General features: G+C 33.3%; 1 long non-coding RNA gene across 1 annotated transcript; it reads right to left on the minus strand.

Moving 5' to 3' along the window:
- Window positions 1–5,470: 5,470 nt before the first annotated feature.
- On the minus strand, window positions 5,471–6,308 carry LOC148854787 (uncharacterized). The gene is made up of 2 exons (XR_016113244.1): window positions 6,172–6,308; window positions 5,471–5,921 (listed from the first exon to the last, which is right to left on the minus strand). It is a non-coding gene; the product is annotated as an uncharacterized LOC148854787 (long non-coding RNA).
- Between the last annotated feature and the right edge of the window lie 921 nt (window positions 6,309–7,229).

Here is a 7,229-nt window from a genome sequence, read left to right on the forward strand (position 1 = left end):
GGAGGCTTGGACTCTTGGAATTGAAAGGCTTCAACTGTTGAAATCAAGTTGGGATTTCGAATTGGCAATCTGGGTAAGTGCAATTAAATTAATTTTTATTTTTTTAGAAATTTAAAAATGATTGGCTCCTCCTGAAACTAATTCCCCAACATGTTCAATGTTGGTAATATTCAGTCGCATCATGGTAGTGTTAGCATCGATATGGATGCCATTGATATTGATGGAACTTTCACTCATATTACTAATACTAAGGGAAAGAAAAAAAAGGCCACTAAGTTGATTAGCCCGGTTTGAAAAATATTTAAAGTAAATGAGGTTTAAGGAAAGGGAAAAAGAGCTATTTGCCAAAAATATTGGAAAGACTTCAGCTATTATAGCAAGGGTGGTACTAGCCATTTGGGTAGACATTTGCTCACCCATGAGAAAGAAGAAGAAGAAGAAAAGGGAGAGAAACAACACAAACACAAATTGGGCGAGAGGGGGTTTTGGTACTTTTAAATATTCTCAAGAAAAATTGAAGCAAGAATTAGCAAAATACATTGTACATGCTGAACAACCATTTTTGTTAGCTGAAGATACTAAACTTGAAAAATGGTTACATAATTTTGTAAAATCACAATTTAAAAAGGTTTCTACAAATACTATTAGATCAGATGCTTTAAAAACTTTTTATTCGTATAAACAAAATTTAATTTATATATTATCAAATCTTAATTCTAAATTTGCAATTACTTCTAATATTTGGACTTCTAAATTTAACATAAGTTATATTTGTGTTATCAGCCATTTCATTGATGAATTTGACTATTAAATAAAAGAATTTTAAGTTTTACTAGGCTTGAATAGCCACATACTGGCCCAACTATTGCTACAAGTATTTTAAATACTTTACATGCTTATGGAATTAATAATAAATTATAGTTTTGATAATGCTAGTAATATTGACAACAATAAATATTTTAAAAATCTCAATTAAAATCATGTTTAAATGGTAAATTATTTCATATTAGATGTGCATGTCACATCTTAAACTTATGTATTTAGGATGCTTTAAATATTATTTATACTCATATTTCTAAAATTAGAAATTGTATTATATATATTAAAAGTTCTAGAGCAAGAAAACAAGAATTTAAATATTTATGTCAAAATTATGGTATAAAATATAAATATTTTATATTAAATGTTAAACATAGATAGAATTCTACTTATGCTATGTTGAAAAGTTATATTTTTCACAGAAAAATTCTTAGTGATTTTTATAATACAAAAATGCCTAATAGTATTATATTTGAGGAAGACTGGGATATGGCAATTTGTATAAGAGATTTTTTAAAATATTTTTATAAAGAAACTAATGATTAATTAGGTATCTAATATCCAACTAGTTGTAATTTAGCTTATCAATTAATGATGATTAGTGATTGTTTTACAAAATATAGAAATAATCCATAATTTAAAGTATTGTTAAAATAATAAAAATAAATTTAAAAAATATATATTGGGATAACATTTCTCCTCTCTATTGCTTAGGTTGTGTTTGGTTGCAATGCAAATAAATTTGCACTGATGCAAAACCATGGCAGTGCAAATGATTTGAGTGTAAATTCTAACCTATTTTTGTTTCAAATGATTTGATTGCAATACAAATGGAGTAAATTAAGGCATGAAGCAGAATAAAGTAAAACCCAAAACAAAATTAAATAAGAATATCATTTTTTACATTTTGCACTCCCATGCATTTGTACTCGTGCAAATAAATTTGCACTGCAACCAAATACACCCTTAGCTACAATATTAGATTGTAGGATTAAGAAAAATGGTTTAGATATTTTAATTTAAACATATTGTGAAAATATAAATATTAAAATTGAAAATAAAAAAGAAGAAATTAATAGTTTATTATTTGAAATGTATAACTTATATGAATATGAAGTAACAAGGAATAATAAAAATTTTACAACTTGTACAGTTGCATCTTTCACTTTTGAACTTGAATCCAGTAGTGGAAGAGAAAAACGTTTTTATTTAATAAGCAAGGTAAAAATCCACCACCTTGACAATAAGTTCACTTATTGAATTTAATTTTTATTTACAAGCAATTCTTTTCTAGTTTAGATGATTATTCCTTCACTGCAGAGGGAACAAATAATTTTGATATTTTAGCCTAGTGGAATGAACATGTAAAAAATTATCGACTTCTTGCCATTATGGCACATGATCTATTAACCCCTCTGGTGTCTACAGTTCCATCAAAATCTTATTTTAGTGTAGGTACTAGGGTATTGGATGACAACAGAAGCTATATGAATGTCAAAAATCTAGAAATGTGCATGTGCTTTAAAGGTTGGTTGGATGTTGAACATAGATTACAAGAAAAAGGAGGGCATGACACTACTCTTAATGTTTCACCTGAAGCAGATGATCAAAATCAAGAACAATAGGAGAAAACGACGGAGTCAATATTTTTTGTATACTCAATAGTTGTATAGCATTTTTCAAATTATTGTAAATTTTGTTTTTAACTTTATTTAATTTATTTTATATTTTTTAAAAGCATAATTTTTTTTATTTTCAATTTGTAACTATATTGTATTTTTTATATTTTATTAATTTATTCCATTTTTCTGATTTTCATATTTCATTCATCCAACCATTGTATGCTTTGTATCATTCATATTTTTCTTCCAATTTGTTATTCAAATTTGAAAGAGCCTTTGTCTCTTTAACTTCTTATTTGGTTAAGTTTTTTTTTTTTTTCATTTCTTTGTTAGATTTCTTATTTTTTCAAATAGTTCCCAAAGGAAAATTAAATATTTTAGTTTTACTTAACAAAGAAAAACAATAAAAAATGTTAAAGAAACAAAAAGAAATAGTCTAGCTCGGTTCGGTCCATGCCCAAGGCTTGGCTTGTGGCCCAGCCTAACCTACAGCATGACCCAGGCCCGCAGCATGGCACGGCATGGGCCCACATGGCTTGGGTCATGGGCCGTGCCGGGCTGACTCCAAATTATCCATGGGGAGGGCAGCATGATCCAAGACGTCCCACACTTTGAGCGGGCCCCGACATGACATGTTTTACACCTTTAACTATGATAGATATGGTGATAAGGATGAATCAACTTGAGAATTGGTGAAGCCTCAAGTAAAAAAGAATTGAGCTTCGAATACCATGCATGAGGGGCCTATTTAAGCTCGTAAAGCGACTTGTGTAATTTGTAGACATGTATTGGATAGATGGAGTCACAAACCCAAGAGTTTGATGCATATAGGCATCTTCCTTCAGCTCCCGATTGAGAAAGACATTTTGTATGTAAATCTCATGTATGGGCCAATGAAGAGAAATAGCAATGCTCAATATAATTCGAATAGTAGTAGGCTTAATGATAGGACTGAACGTCTTAGAGAAATCACTATCCATTTCGAATGAAAAACCCACCTGCACCCAACGATATTAGCACCGCGAGGTGGAGGATGTACATCCCATTACGTAAGAGTGCATTGTATTTAGAAGTCATGGCTTCACACCATTTGATGTGTTTGGTCACTTGAGAGAAGCAAGTGGCCTCAACATGTGTATAATCCAATGGGGTTGTTGAAGCAAGTGGCCTCAACATGTTTGATAAGCACACTAAGTACTAATCGCTGTGTGATAACTGTTCAGCTAATTCGCCTTTCATCTTAACGTTTTTGTTCTGTTAGGAGTTATCTATTATTTTATTATTTGTGTCAAAATAATTAAAAATTAAAAAAAAATCATAAAAAGGAAAACCTAAATGTGTTGAGAGTTGAAAGTACTTGGAATTCATTGGATTCTCGATCCCCAACCTTCTGCCATTTAAGTTTCAATTATAAAAAAAAATAAAAAAATAAAAAAAATAAAAACTTCTGATGTTTTTTAATTTTTTTTTTTTTGTCAGAACAGGTCAATCATTCGGTTTGACCCGGTAACCAAACCCTTGACCGAGTCGGTTTTAGAAACCATGACGTTATGTCATTCGACCATGTGACTCATACAACCCAAAAATGGAACCGTTCTTGCCACTGGTTTTTATATCGACGGTTCAACCATCCGGTTCGAACGGATAGCCCGTTCTAACAACAAAAATTTTAAAAAAAATGGCTAAAAACCATTGAATGGGTCAACGGGTTGACAATTCGACCACTCGAGTCAATGGGTCATTGACCGATTCAACAGTTTTTTGCTAGGGATCGGGATTGGGGTAAAATGGAACTGGTTGCTTGGACGGTTTCCAATTAAAAAAAAAAACGGACAACCCGTTCTGACAACAAAAATTATAGACAAAAAATTAAGTGTGTGAGGTCCATTAAACAGTACTATATGTGTTATGTCATTCAAGTGTATGACTCATACGACCTAAAAACGGAATTGTTCTGGCCACTAGTTTTTGGGTCAACGGTTCGATTGTTTGGTTCGAACAAATGGCCCATTCTGACAACAAAATTTAAAAAAGAAAATAAAAAAATGACCAAAAACCATTGAATGGGTCAATGGTTCAACCACTCGGGTCAATGGGTCATTGACCGATTCAATGGTTTTTGGCCAATGACCGAGATTAGGATAAAATGGAATCGGTTGCCCAGATGGTTCCTAATTAAAAAATAAAAAATGGCCAAAAACCATTGAATGGGTCAACAGGTTGATGGTTCGACCGCTCGAGCCAATGAATTGTTGACCGATTCAATGGTTTTTGGCCAAAGATCGGATCAACGGGTTGATGGTTCCATTCCAGCCCCTTTGAAACAAGGCCCCTCTACTAGTTTATAAGTATTACTACTAAGCTCTCCATGTGCAGGAATCTTTATTTTTTTAAATTTTATAATTTATACACTAAATCAAAGCTATCTATTATAAACAAAATAACAATAGAACAAAAATTAATTTCGGAATTTCTGAAGATAATAGAGGATGAAAAAAGATTGTAATTAATAGAATTAAATGCAATATTTATTTTAAAGGTCCTTAAAAAAACACGATGCAAATAATTGAGTCCACTACACCCAACCAAGTTGAATGCCTGCCCCAATCAACCAGTTCCTTTTTCATAATTTGTTTTTTAATTATTTTGACACAAATAATAAGTTGTCACACAGCTATTACACAGCTATTAGGTGCTTTCGGCTTAGTTCTTACATATATAATGAATGACTTGAACAGTTGAACTTCATCAACAGAATTTTTGCAAGGTTAGAAATGGTGAATGGTGTATCGTTTGAATAGAGACAACATTTTTGAGCTATCTTCGTGCATAGACAACACCTTTACAGCTGCCCCAAACCCATGAACAGCTAGCCCTGACCCTTGAAACGTCTTTTGCTAGCGGTGCTTTCCATGGTTGAGAAGAAACACTACATCAAATCCCAAGGTTCCATTTTGGAAAATTTTCAGGATTAATTCATTCTTTTAAAGCCAAAAAGCAAAAGTTATCCAAATTAAATAGAGAATAACTTATCCAATGCCAAATATATTAAACTTTCTATTAATAACTAACTTATACTTCTCTTGTAAAACAGGATTCATGTTGTCTTGACTCTTCAGACGAAGTATCGCCACTCCTGGAAGCTCTACACCCTGATCCTCTTTTTTTTTTTTTTTGAGGTGAAATTAATATAATAGCATTCATTCCTCATGTAGATTGAGTTGAACACTTCTGTAAACATATATGAGATCGATAAGGTTGCATTCAGCACTACTGCTAAGATTGATTATTCTTAAAACCATGCGACAAATGTATCAACCGCTCCTAAAGGTGATGAAGGTACGAGGCTGAGGTCTTGTATCTCTTAAACCTTCGTCTTTCTTCAACACCATGAGAGGCTAGAATTTTCTTGCTCAAATGAGTATTCCAAATAAACGTTTACAGGTTGTCCGGTGTAACTTGAGAATTGGTCGTTTTTCCCTGCAAATAACATCATAACCATATAAATATTCCTGATACTTTGTTCAACATATATACACACATGAATTGAAAAATATATAGACAAATTTGGGAGAAAAAAAATATATATAAGCATTTTCATATATGAATGCACATAAAAAATATAGAAAAAAAAAAAAACAGATCTTCCTTCATTCCTTGGTTTACATATATAATTTACATATTTTCTGCCAAGCCCAGATGCATTATATATGCTCGTGGAAAAGATTACCTGAATTTGGTAATGAAAATGCTTTGCTCTTCTCGTCCTCCTCCTCCTCCTCCTCCTCCGGCCTCCTCTTTCTCCGGAACTAAAGCCGGCACCTCCTCCTCCGTCCATGTGGTTTTGAGCACTTGTTGATGTTGCTGTTGAAGCTCTCATCCCGTATTTATAAGTGTTTTCGAGGAATTCCTTGCAGCACAAAACTCTCTACACCTTTCAGAGGATGGACATCCAGCCGCACACCGGGAGGATCTCTTAGAGAGATGTTCTCAATATGCGACTAGATGCCATGTATACAGAGTTAGTAACTATGAAGTATCACTACAGTACAGTTAGAAACAGGGAAAACATTTCCCCGTGACCTTGTCACATGCCAACCCCCTAAGCCCCCACCCACCGGCCCAAATATGAAATGTAAATATACCATCGTTTGAAAAAAAAAAAAAAAAAGAGTTGATGTGATGCGTGTTTTCCCATTTTTATTGAGGGGTGTCTGATTCTCTGCCTCTCAGAAATGTAATGCCCCTTCATAGTCACTGGCCACCATGTATGCATGGATCCATCACTCTCTCCCCTGCTTTAGGACTTCGTACTACGCGTCCTTCAAAAGGTGCCTTATTGGTTGTTGATCACATTGAATTGTCCATTCCATTAACTTTACGTGTACCAGATCCAGGGTGTTCATTGTCGTGGGCCGCTTTTGAGTTTTATTCGGTCTACCCATGTTCCCCCGTAGATCGTATTCAGTCCTTACAATCATGATTCTCAAAACCGGATCGGACTGAATGCTTAGACTAGAAAAATCAAGAATCAGTCATCTGATCGGTTTCATTTCATCTTAAAACCGTTTTTTGGCTAAAAAATATTGATTTAATCATCGAACTATTGAACCATCGATCTGGATAACAGTTTTTTTGTCGTTTTTATATACTTTTTCTTTTTTTTATTATTTTAAGCCAGAATAGGTCATCTGATTGAACCATACAGTCGGACCGTTCGACTCAAAAACCAGTCCAATTGTGATTTAGCTCCACGGGCCGGTGTCGGTTCAATTCATCTGGCCCAAG

This window comes from Nelumbo lutea, chromosome 4, assembly GCF_056320005.1.
Source record: "Nelumbo lutea isolate HS-2025 chromosome 4, American lotus-T2T, whole genome shotgun sequence".
Taxonomy (NCBI): domain Eukaryota; kingdom Viridiplantae; phylum Streptophyta; class Magnoliopsida; order Proteales; family Nelumbonaceae; genus Nelumbo; species Nelumbo lutea.